Below are 12,940 nucleotides of genomic sequence, written 5' to 3' on the forward strand. Positions count from 1 at the left end.
AAGTGTGTTGCCAAAGTGACTTAATAGGCTAAATGAAAGAAGTGATAAGTTGCTAGATTTTGCTTCAAGGAAAGTTTGATCACTGTTCTTGGACAGCCAACGTATTCTTTAGAGACTGTAAAGCATTTTACATCGTGCCTCCCAAAGGCGTATATGTGATCTGAAAAGTGAATTAAATTAGACAGTGCTTAAGGTGGAAACGGTGCACCAGCCACGGTTATGATGGATGAATGTTGACAGTTGTCTCTAGCGCTGTGTGCTACATGAACTTGTACTGAATTCTGTCTGACAACTGCAGGCAGACGCTAATGCATCAATAACACATTATTACTTTTCTGTCTGGCACAATCAGCTATAGCCCACATTTTTCCAGGTGTATTTATCTAACAAATGAGAGTGAGAAAGGGAGAGAGAGAGAGAGAGAGAGAGAGAGAGAGAGAGAGAGAGAGAGAGAGAGAGAGAGAGAGAGAGAGAGAGAGAGAGTGGGGGTTTGCTGGAAATCATGTCAGTGCTATGAATCCAAAATGGCATTAAAACCTACCACCACCAGAGTCACCTCTTCGGGTTCTAGGACATAAATAAATACATACATAAATGCAGTGTATCTCTATGTGTGATGCCTGAAGAGGGTTCAGGCACATTGAGAGAGAGTGAAACTCACCCAGTTTCAGCACCATGGACAGAGCCGGACCACATTAAGGGAATAACACTGTTTTGTTCTAAATCACACATTCTTTCAGTTTCAGCACCATGGACAGGGCTATGTGAATTTAAACCAGTGTTGTCTATTTGTCCTAAATGTACTACACTCCCTCGGTTTCAGGGCTGGGTGACGTTTGAAGGTGAAATGTACCACTTTTTATGTGGATGTCCAATCAGTGTTCAGGGTAAATGTAGTCAATTTGAAGCAAAAACATTCCTCAGTGCATTCATTTTTGACTGACAAAGCTGTGTTCGCAGCCGCAAAATCTGTTGTTCTTCCTGCATCCAGTGCCATCATTTGACATGACAGTGACGTAGCTGGATGCAAGGAAGAACTACAGAATATTTCAGCTTGGATTTCTCACGGTAGCCTAGGGGTGAGCTCTAGATACTGCTCAAAAACACCAACTTCCTTTTTTAATTAATGTTTTTATTGCAAACTAGCTACGTTCCCAACAGCGAAAATGTCATCCCAAAATATGGGTGCAGAGGATGTTATGGACGAGGATACAGAATGTTTTGGTTGGCTCAGATAATTATTTGAGACAGACAGAGACCAAGGCTGCATTAGCTGTGATATGGCGTCAGAAGTCAGAAGGAGTCAGAAGCTTGCATGCAATGCATCCTGGTACATGTAGGCACTGCTAGCGAGGCGCCGCGAACAGGAGAACTCAGCTTTCTCAGGACAATATGGCACGCAAGTGACTCTATTTTGTATACAAAACATCCACATACTTAACCGTTTCATACAAACAGGAAATTAAACAATATGTGTTGACAGTGCATGTAAATCCAACTACGATGCAAGAATATCACTGCCAATTCAACTAATACAATAATAGAGGGAAAAGTGGTTTTCCAAAGATGTAGCTATTTTAGTTGTTTTCTATGTCCAAATTTTTTTTTTCTTCCAGTCATGAGAATCTCCATCATTGTTGTTTATGCAATATATCAAGATGGTGTCCATCAACAGCCAATTTTACACAAACATCAAACATGTTTAGTGTGCATACTGATTTTTCGAGTGTACTTGATTTTAAAGTACTACAATCTCAACACCTGCTTAGAATTAATCAACAATATAGAGCATGCATTTTTGACATAACTATTGAGGCTATAGTCTTTCCAAAATTGAACTACACGCCCTATGTTTCAGCACCATGGAAAGGGCTGATTATGATACCGCTGTTTTGCTGTATTCGCCACATTTTAAGTACCATGGACTGTGCTGGCGTGATAGTAGGGATATGATACTGCTGTTTGTTTGTCCTGGATTTGACCAGCCCCTCTGTAATAACCCACACGCATGCCCCTTCATTCCTCACGGAACATGCCGTGCATATCATCCCGTGCGTCTGCCCAATGGAATGAAAGCATGTCCTGATCCTGCCGTGGCGCTGACACCGAGTGCGCTCTGCATCTTTAAAACAGAAAAAAGAAAAAAAGAAAAGCCAAAGAAAAACACACAACCAGCTCAGTCATAACTGTGGGACGATAAGGACTACCTCTTTTTACTTTTAGAGAGAGCCAAGCCGTTAGGAGAGCATTCAGCATCAGCTGTTCGACACTGGTCTCTCATTGCTGGAAGTCGAGGCTAAATCAGTCACATGACAGAACTGGAGGCAGAGATCTAGAGAAAAGGCACAGCATTTCGGCTTGCACCGCCATACTGTATTTTGAGCCATATCACATTTTTATTGCAACATTTTACTCCCGCTCGGTGAGTACATTTTCAATGGCTTTTTTGTAAGCATTTTTTGTCTTTTTAATTGCCCCCTTTTTTATTTTTACTCCTTTTGCTGGTGTTTGAATTGAGCATTGACATGGTGGTTTTGAGCGTTTTTCACATCCAGGCTTCAAGTTTTTAGCATGCAGTTATTCTGATCGAGAGTGCCAAGAGGGTAATCGGTGCGGTATCTTGAGAGAGCCTTTATTTGCTTGCAGTTTTGTTTCGAGGGTCGAAACCAAGCAGCTTTTGTCAGTATTGAGATTTTTCAAACAATTTATTGGTGGTTTTGAAACATTTTTATTTTTTTGTTTCTGTCGACTTTTGCTGTTGCTATGCTTTGGTTTGCATTTTGCAGTGTTGTTTGTTGCCTTCGAGTTTTGTGATTTTGATGTGTCGGTGAATCCCACCGCCCTTGCTTTTACTTTGTTCTTCTTTTCTTTATAAAAAAAGGAGTCATTTTTAAAGCCCGATGACATTTTAACGTGATACTTTTCTTGCAGCTGAGCTCTCAGGTTTGTTGTTTTTGTGTTTCTCTCTTTTTTCGATTTCATTATACTTTTGCTGGTGGCATTGTCAAGTATTTTTGGATGTTAACGTTTTTTGACTAGATGATGCTGGGTGGACGAGGGGAGTTTTGATTCTTGGGGGAGTTCAATGCGTTTTTGTTTTCTGTATCAACGAGGATGAACAGACATTTTCCCTTTTGCAGGTATATATAATATGAGTGGATAAGTGACACGTTTCTGTATTAACAATAAAGAACAAGGTGACAGAAATATGCACCTGTGGCTGACGTGTTATTGTGTAAGGCTGGCCAAATTGCTCATTTAGAGAAGGCATTCTTTATCAATGTTATCTGAAGGTTACCTGATCTGATCTGATTCCTAAAGCTTCATTAAAAAAAACAAACAAAAAAAAAAAACATAAGTGACGCGATCAACAATTCAACAACAAGGATTGGAAATCACACGCATGTCGTTTGATCACAATGGGTTCTCTGTTTTGAGTTCAACAATCTTCAAGGCGTCGCAGCTGAGGAGTAAATGTAAGTAGCTACATGCAGGTCCCTCGGAAGGATGCACTGTAACGACTGTAATGATTTCCCACAGATAAAAGTATTACAACTCCATCCATATGTCGACATGGAGGGGGAGAAATAACCACTTAATTTGCTGCAGCAGGCTTTTAACTGCAGCAGGCTATACTACCAAGTTGGTAGAAATAATTAGGATCACCACAGTATGTCAAGTATAAAGCTACACTTAAGTGCCCTCCTTATTGCTGGACAAACTCAAATCGTCTTTTGCAGGCCAACATTCAAAAACACTATTGGATTTGTCAAATCTGATTTAGCAGGAAATGAATAGGGCCACTGTGAGGATTTAAAAAAAAAAAGGATTTAGAGTGAATTAATCCTCCAGGAGGCAGGTTTAATTTCAGATTATTAGTGTGCTTCAGGACATGCAAACACGAGTAACTAGTTGCCATGTAGTCTTAGAAAAGGGCATGGGTTGCATTATATGTCTGTATTACAGGCTACAATACTGCTGAGTGTATTTTCTGGGAGTAATTTGTATTACTTTAACATTGTTGTTAACTATGGACGATCTCTAAGTTTAGTCTTTGAGGAGTCCACAGTCAAAGTACAGCGCCACAAAACCTTATCTGACATTTTCTGGACTATTCCAAGACTAATCTAAATGTTACCTAAAGTGCTGGCTTCAGTATATACTGTAACATAGGATTCAATCTCATGAATTTAATTTCGGTCCATATGTATTCGCTTTAACAGAACACAGGTTTCATCATTGCAATATTGTAGGCCTATAAATACACGGGAGTGGACCATTAAGTCTGGGTATAGACCGTTAAGTCCCCCAGTGTCATTAAACAAGCTGACGTGGGAGATCAGAATCAGTACAGTTTAATGTCGTGGGATGATAAATATTGAATGCAGAACTAGAGAGGTAAACTTTTAATAAGGCAAAGTGATTAGAGCGAATAAGATGATACATTTTTATCATGTATTGAAAAGCTGTTATCATGTATTGATTCCCCTGTCTCCTGTTAAAAAAATCTATGCAGCTCATAAAGCAGATGTAGATCCAGAGCCACGGGGAGGTTTTGAATGGTTTTAAAGTTGTGAGACAATTTTAGAAACTGTATGAATTGCATTTGCATTCAGTGTTTTGGTTGTATCACAGAGCTGTCATTAAAGAGGTTTAAGGTGTTCATTCATCAGCGGTGGTTCTTGAGACGAGGGGTGTAAGAACGAAACAATACATTCTGCTGCTTTTGATTCAGTGCTTTCTCACTAATTTGTCCATGATTATATAACGTCTGATTCTTCAAAAAAAAAAAGTGCTTCAAAATCTAAAAAAAGCTACTAAACTGATCCAGTCGTCAATAATTAAACACATTTACTTAGTTGAAAGAATGGCTTTTAGTTTAGATCATGTCATTGTGTCGAGATGCTATTTTCATCAAACTGCAGAAAGAAGCGCCGACATCTTCTAATTTCAATCATTTCCGAGATTTTCTGTGTAATTAGTATCATTTTATTTATTTATTCATGAATTCAAACAGTTCAAATTGTGCCTTTTTTAAAAGCTCCAATTGTTGCATCACGACACATCAACATTTCTTTACGCCACTAGTTGAGAGGGCTCCTGGACATGTCTCCTGCTAAGCATTATGATAGCTTCTATTACGTCCTGCGGTGTTGTGTCTCCCCTCCAGGCAGGTGTCCTGTTATCTAGGCCAAGCCAGACCTGCACAGGAGACTTACAGAGAAATATGATAGCTCATGAATGGATATACCTCTGATACCATGAATAAAACATCACGCGAGAGCAAATTGTGTATACCAAGCATGCGCTTAACTATCTGCATGTTTGTTGTTCTATATGTGCATGTAATAACAGTGTAGCTCTCAGCACGACAGAGTGGGACTAATGGAAACATAATTGATATGCTGTGTAATGCATCTTTTATAAACATGTGGTGCAATTCTTATGGGATGTTGGATTCAGTAGCACATGGTATGAACTGTAACCTACATAGATACATGTTACAAGCCCCGATGCCTCTTTTGTTATATTTTCACAGGCTTCTCATTCATGTATGTATACTTTACAATTGAAATCTCAACTATTAAGGCTGAAAAATATGTAGGAGACGAAGCCAACTTTTTGTGGAAGGGAGTCTGAAAGAAGCTTAAAGTTATATAAGAAGCAGCAGGGGAGCTTTAGTGCGTTTTATTTGGCCTTCTTGTTCTATATATGCACAAAGGTAGTTGAAAGTTTCATTGAAAATGCCCTTTTATGACCTAACATCAATCCGATGTCTGCTAGCTGCAAAGTCAATCTGAAGTTCACGCTCATACTTAACATTTTTCTGACCTAACTGTATTATTCAGTCTCTACAGTGTTTTAATCAGAACACACTACATTCCTTAACCCATCACTCAGGTAAATATATAACTCATAACTAAGGGAGTAGGTTTGGTTTCAGAACCAGGGAGGAGATATTCTTCAACCAAAATCAAAAGAATAAAATAATGCTATTTTCTGCATTTAAATATGTATATCAATCAAAAAAAAAAGGCTATTATGCTTTCCCTAAAAATAAAAATAAATCAAAAAACACAATATAAATAGCTTATTATTGATGTGCTATATCTACTTCACATGTGATAATACAAAATAATATATTACATTTATATAGAGCTTTTCGAGATACACAAAGACGCTTTACAATTTAGAAACATTCTGTAAAAAGCCTAAAAACAGACAAATTTGTCCGCACAAAATGCTAACAAAAGATAAAATAAAAGAGCAGAGAGCAGTTAAAACTGGCAGAGTCATGAGATGGGGGGGAGGGGCGGAGTTCAGCAGGGGAAAGCAATCTTGAAGAGGTGGGCTTTAAGGGCTTGCTTGAATGATGGCAGGGTGTTTGACTGTCTGATGTGGTTTGGGAGGGCCTTCCAGAGGGACGGTGCAGCAAGCGTGAAGACCCTGTCACCCCAGGTCCAGAGTTTTGGTCCTGGTGGTCTTTATTCTTCTTCTTCTTCTTCTTCTTCTTCTTCTTCTTCTTCTTCTTCTTCTTCTTCTTGTAGTGTTCTTCATTTGACTTCCTTGGCAGAGACCTGATTCTTTAGACCCGATAATTAGTCTTGTATTTGCATCTTTACAAGAAAGAGCACTTTCCTTCATTATTAATTAAAGATGAAAAACATTTTATCAATTTAGAGCTTCTTTCATTTGGATTGTAGCAGCTGGAAACACTTGCCCATATCTACATGACCTGGAGTGTCAAAATAAAAGTGCCATGGACATCATGTTTCACACTCTCAATGAGGTTCCCTCTTCCTGCTCCCCTTCCCTTTAACAGATAAACAGCTTACCTTTGGCATGACTCATTCTACTGAAATGAGTGTTAAGTACTTTACTGTCCTTTTCTGAGCTTTTAATTTGATAAGTGAGGGGATCTCACACTTCATATTGTGGGCAATTAAACCCATATCTGAAGAATAGGGTCAGGCTGAATGACTTTCCACTGTCTATTATTGGAAACATTTGAGTTATAGTGCGTCACCTAAATGAGCCTTTGGGCCGACATGATTGTGCTTTTAGAATTTCACATGAAAGTTTCGTTTGAGTTATATTTCAGAAAAAGGAAAAAAGCAGTGGTTTTTGACAACATATTCTTTTATTTGACCTTTTGGTTGGAATTTAGAAAACAATAGTTAATAATAATAATAATAATAATAATAATAATAATAATAATAATAATAATAATAATAATAATAAGCTTTATTTGTATAGCATCTTTCATACAAGAATTGCAGCCAAAAGTGCATAAAAACATAAAAATTAGTACAAAATTGTACAGAGCATTTACAGTACAATAATCACAGTGTTGATGTAAATGTGAAATAGCATTAAAAATAGCATTACGAATAGTACTAAATAGCAGAATAAAAATAGTAAATAGTATTAAAAATAGCATTAAAAATAGCATTAAAAATAGCATTAAAAATAGCATTAAAAATAGTATTAAATAGCAGAATAAAAATAGTAAATAGCATTAAAAATAGCATTAAAAATAGCATTACGAATAGTATTAAACAGCAGAATAAAAATAGTAAATAGCATTAAAAATAGTATGAAAAGTTGCATAATTACGTTGCTGTGCTGGGCGAAATGTGAAAAACAATTCCATCCTATATTTTGTCCTCAACACTTTGCCTTGAATCTCGATGGAAAACTTCATGAAGTCAAGGAAAGATGTGAATCTAACTCCACTTATACGTACCGCTAAGTAATTATGCGACGGCCGTTATTCTACCGTTAGGAATTGTGCCACGGTTTTAGGAAGCACCTTTCCTTAGCTTTTTAGAGAATTTCCACCAGCTCTTATCATGTCTGCCACTTAGATACTTCCGGGTCATTTCACTCAGTTTGAAACCTTCCTGCAAAAAAAAAAAGAAAAGACTATTCAAGCACAGCCTTCATGTGTTTGTGTAAAAGGAGTTCGTCTCGGCAGTGTAAGTGCGCTTTAAAAACGGCCAATTAAACCGCAATCACTTCCATTTTCCTTATCGAGAGCTCACAGAGGAATTACTTTTTCTAATTTTAGAAGGAATTAGGTTTCACGCAAGTCTGATAAGGAGTATAACCTGAACTCACAAAGATAAATGGATCTTTACATGTCACTTTACAGTGAAACTCTTAACGCTAAAAGAAAGTGGAGTTAATGCTGTTTTACTACTTTGTCGGATCAGTGTGCAGATATCGATCCAGCCAACCTGATAGCTTCCAGGCTACGTCTGTTCCATGTGGAGTTATCATATTCAATACGATTTTCTAATCACGCTGTTCATCAAATTACATTCCACTGCAGCATCACGTGGGATCAAAACATACAGAATTAGTTTTCGGACTACATATAGATTAGCGTTGCTGCCGCTGACACATGTGTGTATTGTTTTTCTTCTCGAATCGTCATTTTAGAAAATGACTCTCTGGCATATTAATACATGTTTTCCACATCCGTCAGTGGGACATCATCATTAAAGTGTAACCCTCAGGCAGGAAGATGACCGTACTAAAGGTGACTCACTTGTTTTCTGCTTGTTTCTGTCTTTTCTGAAAATAATAATGCAAAGTATCAGCTCATGATCATAAAGGCTTATGGCGATGGAGCTGAAATGTTTTGGAAACAATGTACCTCCATAAAACATCATGAATACAATACTCAAACATATACACATACAAATCATCAGGAAGAGCAGAACATAATATACCTTAAAAAGCATATTCATAGTAATGTTTTTCTTTCTTTTCTGATCTGTGTGTGTGTGTGTGTGTGTGTGTGTTTTATTTTAATCCCAGTGATATTAAAATCATCATAGCATCAGATTAGTTTATGAAAATTAGTTTAAGGTCTTCAGGGAATAGAGAGAGAGCTTACAATATATTCTTCAATACTCATGATAACTCTTGTTTTCTCCTTTTTTATAATTTCTTCCCACAAGGGTAAAAAAAATAAAAATACTGAAACATAAATAGAGCAAAAAACAGTAAAAGAGCACTATCAAACAAAAGGGACTATACAATGCTTCAAGCAGGATTCAAAAGATGAAATGTAAAAATAACAGAGCAGGTCTTAATGTAGTGTAAAAATCTGATTCTGTACTTGGAATTAAAAAGCTTAAAAACATCCTATAAAGCACACTTAACATAAAGATGCAAAAGCGAGTTTAGTAATGAATAAGTATACAAACATTTAATTGGAGAAATCCTTTTTTGTTTGCTACTGAACATAGCATGCTAGGGTGATTTATTGGTGAGATATTCAATCAGTGGCTTCAGTGAAGAGACGAAAGGTCAAGACAAACTGATGACGAGAAGATCCGTAGGCTACTTCTCAGGCACATACTTTATCTGATACGTCTAAGTGACTGTGTGATGTTTGCTGAGTCCTGGGGAAAGAGGCGGAGGAGAGGCGTGAGGCCTTCCAGAGCAGGTGGCGGAGCCCTCCAGATGCTGCAGAGAAGCAGCGAAGCAGATAATGTCCTGCCTAGATTACCTCAGGGACCCCGGTTACAGTGGAGCGTCCTCTTCTGGGTCAGCTCCAGGCTGGTTCTGCAGGGATCAGCTGTTCTCGCTGTCGTCCTGCTGGCCTCAGCTGTCTCTCACCTGCGTGTGACCAGTTGTGGAGGCATTGGCACACTAAAGAAACTACAGTCTCAACAGGCATGGTGGACTGTGCTGTAGCTCGTGTGTAGTGACAGCCATATTTGCAAGCTTATTGAAAGCTTAGATATTCTTTTGATTACATTGATTGACTGCATAAAGACACTTTTCATAAGCATGGAAGTATTGCTAAAAGGACCTACAGGGACTCGTCAAAGCTTCTGTTGAAGGTGATTTATCAAAAGAGATGCAGAACAACTGCAAAAAGACACAAAATGACTACAAGGAGACGCAAACTGACTAAATGACTGTAAGAAAAACTAAAAAAACTTTAAAAAAGACACAAAACGACCACAAATAGACACTAAATGACTGTAAGAAAAAGAAAAACAGGAAAGAAACTGACTACAAATAGAAACAAAACGACAACAAAGAGACGCAAAATGACTACAAAGAGATACAAGTCAACCATAAAAGACACAAACTGACTACAGACATGCAAAATAACCACAAAAAAACGCAAAGCAGCCACAAAGAGACACAAGTCAACCGTAAAAGACACAAAACTGACTTCAAAGAGATACAAAACAACCACATAGAGGCACAAGTGAATTGTACATTACACAAACTAACTACAGAGACTCACAATAATCACAAAGAGAAGCAAAATGACTGCAAAAAATACATTAAATGACCATAAAGAGAGATAAAACAACCAAATAGACACACAAACTGACTGCACAGCCAGACCTATCTCCACAGTCAGTGTCTGGAGAAAGTCTGAATGCACTTATTATCATTCTGCTATAGGGGAAAAAACACTCTGACTTGTTTGTATTTCTTTATACCAATCACAACAGTGTAGGCACAGGATGCAGCGACGGTGACCTTGCAAAACGATAACACGCAGCTAGCAGTAGGGGAGGAGACTCCCGACCAATACACGACCAATGGCAGGCTTATACCCACAGCCTACATCCTGTGAGTCAGACTAGTAATGTATTTTTCTCTTTCAGCCCGGCTGCATCGTTTGTAGTTTTGCGACTCTTTCAGTCTTGGCATCTCGCTTCCATGTTGCAGGGGTGAAAGGGCTTTTACATGTCTGTGCCCACAGGCCCCAATGCTCATTATCTGTCCATGTTCATGAGGCAGTTTGAAAAGAGCAGTCACAGGTTCAAAGACATTGCAATTTTTATCCAGAAATAGAGTCACGTCACGTCTGCATTCACAAATGAATGTTTAGCAGCCTGGGCAGTTTGTGGTCACTTTAAACAAAATGCAGCTAAAGGTTCAAGAAAGTTAAAATCATTCATGTTGATCTGGACACCAAATCTCAATGTACTTACATACTTTAAACTGAGGGGGTGAGAAGTTTGTTAGGTCAGGTGGTCAAGTTAAAATGTAATTACAGTGGCTTCGGAAAATATTCAGACCCTGTTCCCCTTTTGCACACATTATTGTGTCATATATTTATTGTAAAATGAATTAAATATAATTTTATAATTTCAAACAATTCCAAACAATAATCAATAATGACAAGAACACGTTTGTTTTAATCTTTTATACAATTCAAATCTATAAAAATTTCCAAGTGTACTCTTTGCTCTGGCACCGCCAAGTATTAAGTATTAACTCTATCAGTGTAAAATAGTATATAAATATAGATATTAGCCTATTGCTGATGCAATACTGCCCTATGAATAAGATGTAGACATAGAACCAGATGCATAACATAACTGTAAATTGTATAAAAAGAGCTGCAAATTCATGGAATATACCCCTAATATTGTGTGTACTCAGAAATAGGGAGAAGCTCTATATCTAAAAATATCCTGAGCAGATATTTCAAGCATATGTACCCAGAAACAAAAAAAAAAGAAGATATTTCAGCACAGAGGCATCTTGACTCACATACTCACGGGGATCATGACCTCAATTTTCTGTGTCTGCCACAAGGAAAGCACAGGTGCACTCAAGGAGAGACGGCTAGCTAGCTTGCTAGCTATTGAGTTTGTGTACCCCTGAGGGCAAAAACATGTCAACCGAGCAAACCTTTTATGTTTCTCTCAACAAACGGTTCACTCAGGGGTAGCGAAGGACTGTTGATGGCGAGAATGGATCCCGCTGCACATTCAAACTTTGATTGAGCCTGACAGGAAATCCAGCATACGGACATACTTTCCATTCAAAGAGGTTGACATTTATTTGAACGTTGTCTGTCTACAATGTCGAGTTGCTAGGTGAAAGTAAAACTTCATTAAAGTCAGCTCTCGGTTTATCCGGATGGGACACAAAGTGAACCCCCGGCCCTTTCGTGATAATCTCATTTGCGTGTTTTGTGTGCGTGCGTGCAATTATGCATCCTCGAACAGGAATGCACGCTCGCCAGATTGAGATTAAGAATGGCAAATGTCTGTCTGATTGCACTCTACGGGGCTACAGAGGCCCTCTGAGCTAAATCTGAGTTTTAAAAACAAACAAAACATCTGTCCCGCTAAAGTGCGCCCCGCTCACCAGTGTGTTTATGTGTATAAATAGAACATCATTTAATTCCCCACTTAGCCTCAAAAAGCAATCTTCTCCTGAAACATTAATAGCCTGTTGACATCTTGCAGTGAGCCACAGTCAATCAGGTGGAGTGTGTAAATAAGGCTTCATTCTTCATATTGATTTTTTTTCCTCCAGGTTTTGACATCAGAGGAAATCATGGAGCTCATTGCCGTGTGTTGTCGCAGATGCCGGCGGTTATTACAGCCTTTACTTCTGTTTCCATCCACTTTCTCTAATAAACATCACACGCTTACGCTCATCACTGTGCAGAGACATGCTTTGGATTTTTTTGCCTTGTTTATTGTTGGGAAGAAATGTTCCATTTATTTTACAGCACATGTATCACTAAAGTAGCCTGGTCGGGCATTATTAGAGAATAATTGATTTGTATGTACTTCTGAATCCCCCTTCCTGTTTATAGTTATATGCTTCCCTGGATTATTTGTATTACTCATTTTAGTGACCAGTTCCTGTTCACGGTACATCGCAGCTTCTTGAATTAACAGAGAGTGGCATATTTTATTTATTTATTACATATTACATTTTATTTAGGTGTCACACATACTACAGACACAAAACGTTTCCCTTTACATATTTATCAGCAGGGCAGGACAAACCCACTAGTGTCCCATTCTGCCTCATGTGTTCCTCAAATTTATTCTGCTAAAATTGATTAAATGTTAAAATATATAAGAATATCTTAATATGTATAAGCAGAACATTATGAACTATAACTAGATTTTGAGACTTGGCCTACAGA

General features: G+C 38.1%; 1 protein-coding gene across 2 annotated transcripts in view; it reads left to right on the forward strand.

Moving 5' to 3' along the window:
* The first annotated feature begins 2,077 nt into the window (after positions 1-2,077).
* Positions 2,078-12,940, forward strand: part of ralyl (RALY RNA binding protein like) — a 91,661-nt gene continuing 80,798 nt past the window's right edge. Inside the window, exon 1 of one of the 2 annotated variants that reach the window (XM_029457452.1) lies at positions 2,078-3,140. The gene's annotated coding sequence lies outside the window, so the exon portion shown is untranslated. The remainder of the gene's footprint in view (positions 3,141-12,940) is intronic. The other variant, XM_029457453.1, reaches the window with a different exon arrangement.

Source organism: Cottoperca gobio, chromosome 20, assembly GCF_900634415.1.
Source record: "Cottoperca gobio chromosome 20, fCotGob3.1, whole genome shotgun sequence".
Classification (NCBI taxonomy): Eukaryota; Metazoa; Chordata; class Actinopteri; order Perciformes; family Bovichtidae; genus Cottoperca; species Cottoperca gobio.